The sequence below is a fragment of the Strix aluco genome, chromosome 20, assembly GCF_031877795.1.
Source record: "Strix aluco isolate bStrAlu1 chromosome 20, bStrAlu1.hap1, whole genome shotgun sequence".
Lineage (NCBI taxonomy): Eukaryota > Metazoa > Chordata > Aves > Strigiformes > Strigidae > Strix > Strix aluco.
The window spans coordinates 8077926-8091177 of record NC_133950.1 but is presented as its reverse complement, the minus strand read 5'-3'; positions in this window follow the sequence as shown (position 1 = coordinate 8091177).

The following is a 13252-nucleotide window of genomic DNA, read 5'->3' as shown; positions in this document are numbered from 1 at the left end:
ATAACTGAACCATTCAACACTCATCTCTTCACTTGTCCTTTTCATTTAAATGTCACCTCCCAAGCCAGTATCTCCTAAGGAATGAGAGAAAGGAGGAAAATTTTCAAATTAAGGAATCCTGCCCTGTCTTCTGGATTAACCACCCCTTTTAAATAATGTTTGCCTATCAGATACTGGAAGGGTAAGGAACAGCCCTAATATGAGATATAAAAAGGGTAAGAGAGAGAGAAAGATGGGACATAGCAGAGGAAGAAAGTGATTGAATGATGTGCAGCACAGATACGGGGAATCTAGTGCAATGCAAGACCTTGGGATCCTGGGAGATTTTTACTAATGGTCTCTGCAAGTCTTATTATTTTATACATATTCTCATATCTCTGACAAAGATACTGCATAAATCACTTCCCCTTGTCCCAGGCTGACCCCTTAACCTCTGAGAGATAATGAGGCACTGTACCTAGCATCTTCTAATGCTGCCAGGATCTATATCAAAGAACATTAATTCTCCATGATAACATCTCTATTTATTAATGCAAATGCATTTAATCCTTCCCCAGCCTCTGCTCAGCAAGTCACCTTTACTTTTATTACTGAAATTTCATTGGAATTAGGTAAATTGGCTTAGTGTCCCCAAAAGGTGGATGTCACTAGGAGCTGAAGTCTAATGTGTCCCTCTTGGCACTGACACTCACCTCCTGGACAGATTAGCTCCCAAACTCATTACAGTTGGCAGGGGCTACATACTGGGGCTTCCTGGAGGTGCTGGAGTGTTTGTATTCTTTCCATAGAGGTCAGAAAATAATTCATAATGAATAATTTTGTGACTTTTGGCCCTTTTTTGGTAATATTTGCCAGCTGTCTGTGAGCAGATTGTGATTTCCCCTCACACATCCTCCTCCCCCAATATCATGTGCTGCTCAAAGTTATTTTCCAGGTTGTTTCTAGGGAAAAACCTTGCGGTGCGGGTTATATCTTCCTGCTAGCTATCAGATGTGCTGGGCCATTTACTTTTCTTAGGACTGGATCAGGGAACTAAGCTGATTTATGTTAAATAATAAACTTTTCCAACCACAGGTTCCCAGAGAACTAGGAAAAAAAACCTTAAGCTCTCACAGACAGGCCAACAGAGAGAGAAAGGCAACTCCTTCTATTTAAGAAAATACAGTAGGAGAGAAAAATCATGGATCTCTAATTTTGCCATTGCAGGATTGTGATCTGATAGGTCAGCTACGGAGGATCGGGGAGAGAAGTTTACCACCTTCTAAACTACTATTAATCACTGGCTCTTGCCTAAATTATATTAAATGGCCAGACTTTCATTAGCACATCTGCATGTACAGCCTCTCCCTAGCCCACCCCTACCACATCTGCCTGCGCTGTGTGAGCAACCACCTCCCAGCAAATGTTTCCTCTGGGCACACCAGAGAGGGAGTTGTTCTGTACCTTGGTGCAGCAGACACAAGGTGGTATTTCGGCATGGGATTTCTCTGCCACAACCTCACACACACACAGTTTGGTAGATGGGACCTATAACAAAAAATGATGGGACTCTTGCAATCCCATCCTACCATATTCAAGTGAGAACCCATTCTGGATATAGTGCCTTGTGGCAGGAAAGAGAAAATAAACTTTTACACTAAGGGAAGCTAGGAAAGGGAACACAAACTCAGCAGAGCAACAGTCTGGGATGGATGCTCAAGAGCTTCATAGGAGGTCAAAGAGACAGGCAAGAGACCAGGACATTGCACAGCGTGAAGCGTTTGCACACTGCTGCACCAAAGCATAACTCTTTGCTCCAAGTAGTAGTGAAGGAAATGACCCTGGAGAACAAGGTGACATGAAACTGCGAGATCAATTATACTCCTCTTCCTCGAGTTGGTTCTGGCTGTACCCTCAGGCACAGGAGGATGGAATTTTAGGCTCTATTACTGCCACATGACCCACGCATAACATGAAAAAATACTTTGCCTTTCTTCCTCAGTTCTCTATCTGTAAGGGAATTTTATAAAACTTCCCTTCCTGTGTTCTTTGGCTGGTTTATTTGTCAGGGCAGGCGCCTTCTGCTATTATGTTTCTGTACAGAGGGCAGCACTGCAAGGTTTGGATCTCAAATTTAGTCTCAGTATGCAACATCAATATTACTTACTAATAAGTAGACATCAGCCTATAAGCAGAGAAGAACAAACGCTTCCTTCTTATGAACTGGTATTATTGTCCCATAAGGCAATGACAGACAAAAGTGAAAAATCGATGTAAGAAACTGAATATGTGGACTGAACTCCAATTTGTCCTATGGTCCAATCTGGCACCTATTCTCCTCTTGCTATTCAAGCCTAAGTCTTGTCGACATCAATGGAAGTTCTTTGCAATTATGGAAGGAGAAAAGAAAATAACACACTCTGTAAGGCTGCAGTTCTATCACCTTTTCCTTTCTTGGCCATCAAATGCTGAAAGAGTGACCTTGTTTTCATTAAGAGGAACACCTTGTGAATGAATACAGGATGTCAGATGGAAACAGAGACAGACAAGGCAAAGAATTCATTAGACAAAGTTTCAATACTGCAGAGTGAGACATTCATTATTTTACAACTAGTCCCCGTGAGTTTTAATTAAAAGAGACCAAGCAGTTTGTACATAAACTGTCTAATATTGTGCCTTAAAATCACACTAAACAAGAAGGCAAAGTTTTCCTAGTTTAAACAAATTTTTTTTTTTCTACTACTACAGTCCACCACATGCCCAATTCCACCTTGAAACCTGGAAGACAGAGCAGTTTGGTGTGTGCAGGGCCACAAGAAAACCTGTTCTTGAGAGACTCCTGGCCCAGTTTTGCAGCCTCTGGAGATTTACATAATTCAGAACAACAACCAGAGTTTTCAGTGTGTGGATGTACAGAATTAAATCTGCAAACACTTCAGGCTCTCTGACATTGTGAGTTGAGAAAATCACGATGAATAAAGCAGCTCTCTGGAGCACTGAATTGGATTGCGACACAGATGGCAATTTCTGAAGCGTTTGCATTGATCCTCCTCCCAGACCCACCACCAGCTTCATCTCCTGCAGGGAGAGTCCACTGACTAGCACTGAGCGCCTCTGAAGCCAGGACACTTGTGTTTGGGAGGCACTAGGGGTATTTTAAAGACCTAGGACAGTCAGTGATGTTCTATGAAGTTCTTGCTGGGGGATCCAAGGACAGGATTTGTCCCTGTAGAAGGAAAACCTGCAGCAAAACATCTGCGGAGTGTGAGCTGCAGACGGGGTTCACCTGCCCTGAGCACTGCAACCTGCACACTTGTCACACTGATGACTGGGAAAGCTTGGACCGATGACAGGGCTCCGTAGCCAGGCAGCATCGCTTTCCCCAGAGGCATTGGCATACCAACACCTTTGCAGAGGCATTCAGATTTACACTGCAGGGGATCCGGGAGTCTGGTCTGTTAAAACAGGCTCACACTTAACCCACACAGTTTGCCTCAACAGTCTCAAATCCCGGCTGCACAGGCAAGAGCAGGAAAGCTCCCCATGTGCAGCCGCTGTGCTGGATAAGTCATTTGCAGAAAGCAAATTAGCAACTTCTAGATTGAATAATATGAATTTCTACAACCTGAATTAACTGAAGAAGCATTCCATTAATCTTACACATACGTGACCTAACCGCTAGTCAGAGCTGTTTGTGGTTAGTAAGGATTTATTTTGTCCTGGTGACTGAAATTATGGCAGAAACCCTGCAGCCCTGCCCCTCTAGGAAGTGGTATTTACTTGTGGATAGCTGCTCAGTGAGGAAGGGACACACAGGCAGGGGATCCAGGAACATTTTGTCAAAGAAATGCATAAAGGAAGGATCATTTTCGGCTGATTCACCTCTGTGTATGTGTGTGTGGGGGGGTGTATCTAAATCTGTGTAGGCATATGTGTGTCTGTGTGTTTGCCTTGACTGAATGAATCACCCTACCTGTTATAGTGTAAAACAGCAAACATTAGTAAAACTGATAATAAGCCTAGTGGTGGTGATTCAACCAAAGCTAGCACATCTGTCACTGAGCAACAGACTGCCAGGTTTTTCATCAAGGGAAATACAATTGAATAATAATGTAGTAAAGGTAAAGCAGCTTCAACAGAGCTTTCTGCCAAATTAAATACAAGGTACGCTAAAGAAAAAAAAAAAGGCAATACAAATACATAACCTAACCCCTCTTGAATACAAATCCCTTGGTAATGGGTACTCGATGGCTAAAGACACATCACATCTGTAGTCTGAGCAGCTTGTTCAGGGGGTGGGGGGGTGGATGTAGGTGGATGGGTGAGCAGCAAGGATGCTGATAAGCATCCAGCTCTGGGAAGATGAAATCTTCTCTGTGCCAACAGCCAAATAAGGAATCGAAGGGGAGGAGGAGAAGGGCTTTTTGACTAATATTTTGAGGCCTGATTCTCTAGTGCCATCTGGTCTCTTGGCAATGTAGAGGAGCAGTAACCCCATCCAAAGTGGTCTCAGAGGGATTTCCCTGTGTTGGAAAATCCTTTAATGGCAAAGGGCTCCTGCAGTGCTTGTAGGAGACTCTAACCTGGAGAGAAAAGGCAACGTTGCTGGAGGTGCTCAATCTCCCCAGGCCTTGGCTACCGAACTACCTTCCTGCAGCCACCAGCAGCCAGTCAAGACTCAGCAGCCCTGATCACAGCCTGACCAAATATCCACATGTAAAAATTGCCCTGAGATATTTAATGCCATCCCTACTTCCCTCAAGCTCACACCCAGCACAGGTCGGACAGGTTCACCCCATAGTAGTTTACAATAGCCTGCAACAGAAATTATTTTCCTAGGTAGCAGTGGAGAGGCCATTTGTGGGGTGATGGCCAATAGGTGTGTCTTAAGGGTGCCATGGCTCTATAAGGGAGCTCTTCAACTCCAGAGGTGAAATCCTAGGGGATTTTTTTCTGTTAACTTGTACAGACAGGTCATGGGTCCATTCCTGGTCGTGTGTACAGTAACTGCATGATTGACTCCCAGAAACACGGTCAAGTCTGCCTGCAAGGTAATGTCAGCACACAGGACTGTGAATCAGGTGCCTTGTCTCCTCATACAAAGCCAAAGGAAGGAAGGGACGGGGTGAGACGTCTGGCGAGATTACTCCCTTTGGGCCTGCTTGGGCAGGTGAGAAGAACCCCACAGACCCAGGGGACAGGGGGGATGAAGCCAGGAGAAGGGGAGCCAGAGGTGGATGGCCCTTCTCCCACTCACACTCACAGGCTTCAGGACCCAAAGCTTATTCAAATCTATAAATCTCAAGGACTGCAATGGCTACTGGAAGCCGCAGCACTAACTCACAGGAATGAGCCACCGAAGAGGCCTGGCAGATATTTTAGGAGCGTGTTATGGTGGCAGTGCCACTTCTCACAGGGGCTGTGAACCAGCCTGTTTTCGGCATCACCACATCCTTTTTATACTGCTCTGGTTGTACAAAGAGCCTTTAATGGGGGTATCATTGTAAGTGACCCTGACTGGCTTCTGCCATAGTGTAAATAAGTATAATAGACCACCAATCTGTCAGCTACAAACGAAAGATTTTCATAAAGAAAGAAGAAAGAGGGGAGAAAAGAGGCTTATGGTGTAGCCACTTTTCTGTCTGCAGAGGAGCTGTTTTGCGGCATTTCATTTCAAAATCCTATTTCTTTACATTTTCTCTTTCCCTTGTACATGGAACAGTTTTCTTCTATTCTGCTTTTGTTCCCATTTACCTTTTTCTTTTTTAACGAGAGGGGCATTAAAAAAAAACCCAACACCTTTTAAGCATTTGTGTTTAGCATTTGCTTGGCTTTTGAAACCGCTGCAGGGCTGGAGATAAAAACACACACACGTGCACACACAAATATTCAGACCCCTTCTGGCTGGAGCAGGAGGTGAAATAAACCTTTTGGACTATTTCGAGATGAGACAGATTTGCAAAAGCTACAACACAAAACCCACAACAATCAACACAGCGACAGTTCTGCCAGGCTGAAAGGAAGCCCTCCTGCAAATTTCATTTTAAAACATGCTTCGCAATTGCCTCTCCGGAGCACGTAAACAGCCCTGCCAAGCAGTTCCAGCTGAGTCACCATTGCAGGCCAGTCGATGCCTCTCCCTCCCCTGCTTCTCCCCCTTTCCCACTGCCTCTTAGCAGAAAGCAAAAAGATCAATGCATTCTGCCCAGGCTACCAGACACGCTGCAAATATTAAGGCTAATGAATAGCGTTAGATGGAAATGGGAGACAATAAAGCTCATGTTAGTGTAGCGCGGGGGCAGGTTGGTTTTTCTCATTCCCTTCCAAAGCTGAATGATATAGCAAGCAGTCACAGAGAGGCAGTGGATAGCGAAAGGTGCGATGGCAATTTGCTCAGGGTGGGCAGGATGGTGAAAGACCCCTAGACCAGCCATATCAAAAGACCAAACTCACTGAAAGGTGAGGGAAAGGATAAAAAACAAAACCAATACTCTTCAGTGGTGTCACAGCACTGGATACACCTGTGAGGAGTTGCCAGTCATATTTACACATTACTGTACACTGGCATTTCATATGCACACAAATTACACTTTACTGCTGGTGCTGAGTCCACCTGCAACAAACCACTCTGCTGAGCTCAATGCGAAGGGGCTGCGCTCGCCTCCTGCCAGACCCGTGCCTGCTCCTCCCCTTCCCCGGCTGCCGGCAGCAGCCCATGAATTTATTGCTCCAGAGAGCCCGGTCCTAACACACCTACCTTGTGTTCATCTAAAACCAATAATAATAAAGGAGAAGGTTTGGAGCAATTCAATACAATTCCTGAGCCAGAAAACAGCTGTGCGTTCGGCTCGCAGGACTCGCGATGCTGGGTAAGGTCATCGGTACACGGTGTCTGCGTTTCTGCCCCAGGCAACGGCCTACACCTGACACTTGAGAGGAAAGGGAAAATGAACCCATAATGCATTTAAGTCAGCTGTGTGATGCTGTACTTGGGTTGGGAAGATTTGTCTCTGGTAATATCCCTGCAAGAATCACAGCCATAGCAAAGCAAACCTGAGGCAAAAGCGGCCAGTACCTCCTTTCTGAGACTGCGCACCAAAACGCATCGTCCACCCGCACGAGTCCCTGAGAAGCTTGTCGGCAGAAGTTTGCAGAGTATGATGGGTCTCCCTGCCATGGAGACTAAAAGTTCTTTAAGGATTTTTTTTGTTAAAATCTTTCTGATGATTGTTGGTGTGCCTGTGTTTAAAAAAATATTTACAGAAGAAAATGTCATTGCTACTGCTTTTTCTCCTTCCGATTCTTTTTAAGTAGGATAATTTTCTAAAGGAAATATTTCAAAATAAAATGCATTATTGAAGAGCAATAAAAAATCCTACAGGTATTTTCAGAAGCAGCAGCTGAAACTATATTTTTGTTCTAACAATATTTTTGTTATAAAAATTTTTGAAAAGAAGACCAAATTGGAGGAAGAATAAAAGGAAGTAGAATCAGGGATAATATATGTGGTTCCCCTCCACATCCTAAATGGAATTGTTCTCCGAAAATTCTTAGTTTGAAAATACTGGACTGTGTTCCATGCCATCCAACTGCATATTTTTCCTACAGCAATCAGGCCTCCCGAGCTGTGCATCAGAGATCTCTCTGCTGTGCACGCCTTCCAGCATCAGCTGTTGAGACCATATCTACCACTGAGAGGTTGCTTGGGGTTCAAAACCCCAAGTTTTAGTTCTTCTCTGCCATAAGAGATTTTCCATTGCACAAGTGAACAGCAACTGACTGCCTTTTGCTACCAAGACTAAAATTACTTTCCAAATTCAGCTAAGTACAGCCACCGAGTGCTAGGTTGGATTTGAACCAGATTTCTGGGAGAGAAAGGTAAGAAAAGTAGAAAACAGATGCAGTTAGGAGAAAAACAGCAGCATCTTGTCTCTGTTTTAGAGCAAGATGATTTGCCATGAAATATTACTGCTTTAAGACACACCATTGCATCATTCAGCAGTGCTTTCAGACTACTGGCCTCACCCATTTATTTTCACACAGAGACCAGACTGTAAACCTCTTCGGGGAATAAAAAAGGGGAAAAAAAAAAAAAAAAGTTGTCTGTTCTCCTATCAATTTTTGCAGATAGATTTTACCTCCTTTTTTCTCAAAAACAAAACCCGCTTGAGCAAATCCCTTACTTTTACAAATAGACTTGGGTACATCTAAGTGCAAATGTGAGCAAAAGACAACACTGAAAGATCTTATAGTGCCACACATTTTGTAATAACCTGGTATTTTTAAGCCAAAGTGTTAAAAGATTTTCTAACTATCTCTTTTGCAAAAATAATTAAGAGCAAAACTCTAAACCTCTTTGCTTCAATAAGAGGAGGGTGAAAGGCTTAAAAATGTAGCTCCTGCATTTTCAGAAGCGAGTGTGCCAAATAAAAGGAATCTTCCATATGCTGTTATTTTCTTTGGTACATTTCATGATTTTGATGTTTTACACCACGATTTTCGTATGTGCAGGATTGGCAGTGTTGCAGCAGGGATGCGTCACTGTCAGCCTAGACAGGCAGCCTGGCTTTGGACTATAATCTGGCCCTTTCCTGACTCTGGTGGGATCCAAAACTTCACCATCATTCCCACCCAGAGAGCTTCCAGGCTACTGCTGGGCAGGTACTAACTAGAACCTGGGGGTCCGACCCCTCTGCAAATGGAACTGCTGGTGTTTTTCCACAGCGTCATGGCATTGGATTCGAGCAGCACAAGGGCTCTGATACTAAGTCTTACATGCCCTTAGTGCATTTTAAATATTAAGTAATAAAAATATGTATAAGTAAAGAGTACATCCATAAATAAAGCAAATGTATAACTCAGTGAATTAATTATTATTTCATTACTAGCAGCCACATTCTCTAACAGAATAACTAAGAGCAGAATTTTCTCCTGACTTCATTAAAATACCACCAACAATTACTTGCAGGACATGCATTCTTGAGCTAATCATTTGAGGATTAATTTTATGTATGCATAAATAACTCATGTTTTGACTCAGGGTCTTTCAAGCAATGTACTTGACAAAACACACTTGTGTTTGAATAACATCAGCTCAACTAGCACATATACAGAGTTTGTGCTTATACAAAGGCACAGGAGTACTGCCCTCCTTTTTCTTTCCTAGGAAACCTTTTGCACCCTGCCATGTGCTGGGGTTATTCTTTGAAAAGGGCTTGCAACTTTCTTTGTCACCACCCTGCCATAAAAAATTCAGAACATTTAAAATAAGTGCGATCTTCAATAGGTTTTGGAATCAAGTCACAAATCCCGTTTCATTTTAAAGAGCAGCAGCCTCTAACTGCATGTGCATGGGAGGCGTCGTGGCTGAGATACACAATGAGGACCCAGGTGATGTGAGGACAATTTTTGTTCCGCTGCAAAGCTGATGAGACTTCAAGCCGCCACAGTGCTCGAACACATTATTGCTACCTGTTAAAAGGGCCAAGCAAAAACGTCCCTAGCACCTCCAAGAAATTTATTTTTTCAGCGCCAGTATGTTGACTAAAGCCAAAGCTTTCATATCTTTACTGCTGCTACCTGTGCTCACAAGCCCATGTCAGCAAAGGTGTCTAAAAGCACATCACAAACTGCATTTGGCTGTGCAGCTATATCTTTCATTTGCCTCATCAGAGATTAAGTTGTGGGAATGTGCAATATTTAGCACAGAAGGGGTCTGATCCTGATGTCAAATACTATAAGTGATAATATACACATTCATTCCCATATTCACATGCACATACGTGGCCTTATCCTATCACTTAATTTTGCAGAAGAACAAGTTCCATCAGTTTCTAATCTGTTGAATAAGTTATTTCAGAATTGTCAAGTAGGTTATTTCTCACCTCTTTCTCTGAATCAAAAATTACTTGGGTGGGAGAATGAATTATACAGAAAATTGTCTGTCTTTTTATATCTGACTCAGGAAAAAAGTTGAGATTTTTGTATTTCTCATTGAATTAAAATTTTAGAGATTAATTCTTACTTAAAGTATTTTATTTCAATTGTGTTGCAACACTACTTTTTAATAAAAAATGGTCCATTTTGGTGACATTGAAGTAGCATAATATACTACAAAACACTGGCCATAGACATTTATATTTATTATAGCATGAACTGTCATAATAAATGCAGTTGGCACTTTATATTTTATCAAAATAGTGAAGTGATATCAAAACAAAATCTAAATGATTTGTTTCAACTATTCCCAGCTGGAACTATCACTGAAACAGACTCCTTCCAGCAAAATATTTTGTTTTTGACAAAACCACAATTTTTGGAACACATACTATTTTCTCAGGATGTTTTTGGTGTCTTCCACTCTGTATCTCTAATATTTGCCATGGTCTGAGCTCTGATTAAAAGGCAGTAGGGTCAAATCCATACTGTTATTAGCTTCAGTTACAGTGAGACTGCTATAATGCAGGCTGGCAATATCCACACCTCTGTAAGGTTCTGCTCCATGGGATGAGGACCCTTGAGGAACTCCCCCATGACTTAATTCCTGCAGACCTTATTGTTTTTCCCATTGGAAGATTCTGGTTCCATCAAATTAAGGGTGGGACTTCTAGAGGCAGCAACAGCCAGGTAGACTAATTAGTCATCTGAGACATGTGAGATGCAACCAGCATCAGGAATGCAAATACGTGCAGCTGTGGAGATGATTCACCACTGGACAGTAAACAGGCAAATTTCACATTGCTCCACAAAGCAATTCTCCATCTTCCCACTGCATTAGAACGAAAACAAAGCTCCAAATCTTGGTATTTTGGGTGCGGGTAGGTGCAACAGAAAGCTTTTCTCTTGTTTTCCTACCAGCCTTACTTCAAACCAAAGCCCTTCTTGTTCTGTGCAGGTGTCTGCAATGTCTTGCAGAGAACTGTCTTATCACCATGCTCCTGGGAGTTATCACCACAAAGGAGATGAAGATCCCAGTTAAAGGACCTTTCTGAAGGTATTTCTCACCCCCACAGCCATTTAGTGCCTGTGAGGCAACTGGACTGCAGCCTTGCTTATAGGTGTCTAGGGTGAAACTCTTAGGCGTGAGTGTAGATGGGTACATATGCTTGACTCGCAGCAGATGCGTTCACCATGTTTCTTTTGTACACCCAGATAGTCCCACTGGCACAGAAGCGGGCTGCAAAGGTTTAAAATCAGGATGCAAAAGATGGTGCCTGGAGAAGCTTCTCTCAGGCAAGTATTTGCTGTCCTTGGCTGGCCTGGAGCAGCCACACGCCGAACTAAGGGAAATCACCGGGGTCACACTGCAGTTACACAACACTAACAGGCTGCTGCTGCTGCAGCCTAGGGCTGCAGGACCAGGTCTAAGCCAGTGCCGCTTTACACCTGATCAATTAATGTTTATATAGCAGTCCAGAGGAGCCAAGCAGGATACCTCTGCTAAGCAGTCAGCAACCACTACAGCTCACACCTTCTCCAAGTAATACACTGTGACTTGCTGTCCTACCGAGGTCTGCTGTTCGGTTACATGCAACAAGAACAGAGGGACTATTATTCACTTCCCATCCCGTCCCCTCCTCAGCATCTTCATTAAACACAGGGACACTGGCAGAATCCAGAAGGCAGAAAAATCAGTAGTGTCTACACACCTTAAGGGCTACAGAATGCTGCTGCTTAACTCTCAAGCAGTCTGTCTCCATGCCCCTAGTGCTGTTTGTTTTGAGCAAGGGTGAGCAGGGAGCTATCAGGAGAAAATGGCCTTTGTAGTAAAACCTTCTTAGTATTTGCTATTAAAGCCTCATCTGCAGACCTGAAGCAAGGAGCCTGTGGATAAAGGCAGTGAACGCACACATCCATTTTGCCCGTACCCACTAAAGAGTCAGTAGCGAGGAGGCAGTTGAAGCCTCTTTTCACGTCTGTTATAGACCTTCTCCTCCTGGGTACTGCCCTGCACACAGCTCAGACAGCAAGCCCTGTCTGAGGGCTTTTCTTTTTTTTTTTTTTTTGGGGGGGTGCGTGTGTGTCTTTTAGCTCCAGCCCCTGCAGCCAACACAGGACATCCCACGGTGCGTACCTCTGTGCCACACTTCCAGTTTTCCTCTGGGGTGATATCTTTCCCCTCCTCCCCCCCCCCCCCCCCCCCCAAGTCACCTCTTTACCCCATGGGCTGCACATGGGACCAGCCGTGGGCCACGCAGCAGCTGCTGTTGCACAGGCAGGGAGAGCCCCCATCTCCCCATGGCACAGGCCACCCCCGCGCTGCTCCAAGGCGAGAGACAACACCACCCTCCTCGCCGAAGAGAGGGGGCCATGGAATGTTTTATGGCTCTCCTGCAACCTTCATCTCGCAGAAGTGGCCTTTTACCTCAGGCTGTAGCAGCTCTTGGATTTAGACTGAGAGGTCTGCAAGTTCAGTCCCCAGCGCTGATGACTCACGCAGCGCCATCACATTATAAATCCTGGTGAACTTTTGAACGCAGAGCTGTTTGTGAACTGCAGAGCAGCTCAGCCAGCCTGGGGCTCTCACCAGCAGGCAGCTCACTAGGAGCACAGCAGCACCGGGACTGGAGAGGGCTTTGGAAACTGGGGATGTGCTGCCTGTACATCTCTCTCCCATATTTCTGCTGCAGCAACACCAACTGATGCTTTCCCTCTACTCTCTTGCCACAAAACAGAGCAAATTCCTTTGCTTGCTTACTGCTACCTGCACCACTGCCCCAGAGATGGTGCCTACAACAAATACACAGCAAATAGAAACGTTACACATGAATGAGGGCAGCCAAGACACTACAGAAGAATATCAAAGAGTGAGGCAGACGAGTGAAAAAAAGGAGAAGGAGAGAAGACTGGAAATGAATGCTTCTCTTGTCTCAGTGTCCCCATGGTGATGTGAAAAGTCATTAAACACCTTAACAGACTTGTACAGTAGAATAAACAGGACCAGCTAATAGGACAAAGGCACTGGCACTTTATCTCCTGCCTCTCTTTCGATTCAGAGCAATGAAGGTTACACATTCTCATGGCATCCTCCTGTGTTTTTAATATTCTCCTATCAGCAAGATAAAATGCTCCTCACTTCTTTCCTTGAAAATTTCTTATTGGAAGAAAAACACCAAAAAAAAAAGCGCCTTGCTCTCACCGCATGGGGAATTTCAAAGCCAGAGTTATTTTTTTCCTCCCTGCCCCCCCACTTGAGAAAACTAGTTGCAAAAGAAACTGTTTCACTCCGTGTCCTTGGCCTGGACTCCCTGCAAAAAGCCAACAGAAGAGGAAC